At 37.8% G+C, this 3,074-nt stretch overlaps 1 pseudogene; it reads left to right on the top strand.

Annotated features, from left to right (window-relative positions):
• Positions 1-1,133: 1,133 nt before the first annotated feature.
• LOC122315646 lies at positions 1,134-2,846 on the top strand (annotated as a pseudogene).
• The last annotated feature ends 228 nt before the right edge of the window (positions 2,847-3,074 follow it).

Below are 3,074 nucleotides of genomic sequence, written 5' to 3' on the forward strand. Positions count from 1 at the left end.
GTATGATTAATTGCATGCTTGCATATATAAAATCACATTGCTGTCAATAATATTATTTTTAGATTTAAAAAAATTTATATTACGATTTAAAAAAAGTTGAATTATTTATTATATTTTATGTAAAAATTTTAAAAATATTATAATAATAAAATAAATGAAATGAAATATTTTTTGAATACAAACAAGTTCTTATTTTTTAATTTGACAAATTAAGAAGTTTCCTTTCAACACATTTGTTTACTTGTGCAAAATTAATTCTATTGAGATTCTTCTGTAAATATGTAGTCTAAAAGCTTCACGAAAGTCTCGCCACGTGTACTAAGAACCAGCAGGTAAGAAAGATTTAATCCATTGATCCGTTTACAATATTTTCCAAGTTAATTAGTATCCCAATCAAACAAAATTTATTCAACAAAGGCAGGAGGAAGAAGGGTGTTTTATGTTACTTCTAATTTCACAAACACAATCACATCGTGAAAGAAATTAAATAATAATAATAAAGAAAATGAAAATAAAACAAAAAATTCATAATTCAGGGTTAGCAATTAATTTGTTAAATAATTTATACAAATAGTGAAATAATAATAAATAATATATAAAAAAAATTAATAAATTGTCAACTAGCTAGCAATCAATTAAACCTATTATGTTCTAGAGAGGGAAGTAGAAAAACGTCACGGATCTTTGTTTTGTTTTGATTTGGATTTTGGAACTGGTGCAGTCTCTGTAAAGTACTAGTCCGGCTAATTAATTGGATTGAGTTATGTTAGCATAGAAAAAATCTTTACAACGATACTTTATATTTTATATTTTTTTTTAATTTTTATTATTTTATCTTTTATCAAATATTTAATATATAAATAATAAATAAAAATATGAAATTAATTTAAAAAAATAAATTTAAATAAAAATATTAAAAAATTAAAAAAAAAAAAGAGTATAAGAGTATTAGAAAGTTGTGTATCATTCCTCGTTAGCATATACAACTCAATTGCCAGTAAACCTGCCCTTTGCCTCTCCTCCGGACAGCAAATTGCAAACCTCAATCTTCAAGCTTTTTCCAAAACGTCACTACAAACGTCACAACCCCGATCCCAATCTTCTATTAAAGCCTGCCCACGTGACTGCTTAATTGCATGTCCCATAGATTCACACACCTGGCCTATCTAGTCACCAGGCTGCAGTAGTACTGTCAAACACAAACACCTCGCCCTTAAGCTCCCCCGCCCACCACCATGGAGAAGTACCGCCATATACTCCTCGTGACATTCCTTGCGCAGGGCCATATCAACCCTGCCCTCCAGTTTGCCAAGCGCCTCATTCGCTTGGGGGCGCATGTCACCCTCGCCACCAGCATCTCTGCCTACCGTCGCATGACCAAAAACTCTACTCCTCAAGGTTTGTCCTTCGCCCCCTTCTCCGATGGCTACGACGATGGGTCTAAGCCTGGTACTGATGATCTAGAGGACTACATTTCCGCGATCAAGCGTAGTGGCTCCAAAACTCTCACCGATCTCATCGTGTCCAGCGCAAATGAGGGCCCCCCCTTTCAGTTCTTAGTGTACACTCTTCTCCTGCCCTGGGCGGGGAAAGTGGCCCGCGAACTTCACCTGCCGTCAACACTTCTCTGGATTCAACCTGCCACGGTTTTTGACATATACTACTACTACTTCAACGGCTATGGAGACGACATCAGGAAAAAGGGCACTAATCCCTCATACTCGTTACAATTACCGGGACTGCCGTTGCTCTCTGGTTGTGACCTTCCCTCCTTTTTCCTTGGTTCAAGTACGTTCACTTTTGCACTCCCATCAATGCAAGAGCACCTCGAAGTACTCGAAAAAGCAAGCAACCCGAGAGTGCTTGTCAATACCTTCGATGCATTAGAGCCCGAAGCCTTGAGACTGACTGAAAAATTTATAATCTTACTGCGGTTGGACTGCTAATTCCATCGGCCTTTTTGGACGGAAAGGATCCATCTGATAAAGCTTTTGGCGGAGATCTTTTCCAAGAATCCAAGGAGTACTACATCGAATGGTTGAACTCCAAGCCTAACTCATCTGTTGTTTACGTCTCGTTCGGGAGCATATCAGTGCTAGCAAAGCAGCAGATGGAGGAAATGGCACGCGGATTGTTGGATTGCGGCCGTCCCTTCTTATGGATCATAAGAGCCAAGGAAAATGGAGAAGAAGAGAAAGAAGAAGAGCGATTGAGCTGTAGAGAGGAATTGGAGCAAAGGGGAATGATAGTGCCATGGTGTTCTCAAGTCGAGGTTCTGTCACATCCTTCCTTGGCTTGCTTTGTGACACATTGTGGATGGAATTCGAGCTTGGAGAGTTTGGTCTCTGGGGTGCCAGTGGTTGCTTTCCCACAGTGGACGGATCAAGGAACAAACGCAAAACTGATTGAAGATGTGTGGAAAACAGGCCTGACGGTGACGGCAAATAAGGATGGCATTGTAGACAGTAATGAGATCAAGAGGTGCTTGGAATTGGTAGCGGGAGGTGGTGAGCGAGGGGAAGAAATGAGAAGGAATGCTAAGAAATGGAAGGATTTGGCGAGGGAAGCTGCCAAGGAAGGTGGGTCTTCGTACAAAAATCTTAAAGCTTTTGTGGAGGAAAGTTGTTGGTAAAAAGTTTATGTAGGTTTGCTGATGAAGACGTTTGCCAGGCTCTTTATTGAAGATTCTAATTTTCAGTATCATGTCTTCTTTTCTCTTCTCTCTCTCTCTCTCTCTTTTTTTTTTTTGTTTTTTTTTTGAATTTACTCTTCTTTCAAGATGAATTGTGTTGTGTTTATGTCTGCAACTTTAGCTGTTGAAAATTACATAAATTTTGCATTTTAGAGATCATATTGCGAGAAATTATTCTTTGGGGGTGAATTTGACAACAAAAATGCAAATGAGAGCTGTATTTTAATCCTACCCTTGATCAAGAGGGGCCTGCATTAATTCTGATCAAAAGTCCATTAAATGATAGTAATGTTGAATAAAGCTTTAGGGTGTGCAAGTCATAAGCACTTCTCTTTCAAAAATGTGGGTCATCATTAAAAAAATAATTTTTTATGTAGATTAT

Source organism: Carya illinoinensis, chromosome 1, assembly GCF_018687715.1.
Source record: "Carya illinoinensis cultivar Pawnee chromosome 1, C.illinoinensisPawnee_v1, whole genome shotgun sequence".
Lineage (NCBI taxonomy): Eukaryota > Viridiplantae > Streptophyta > Magnoliopsida > Fagales > Juglandaceae > Carya > Carya illinoinensis.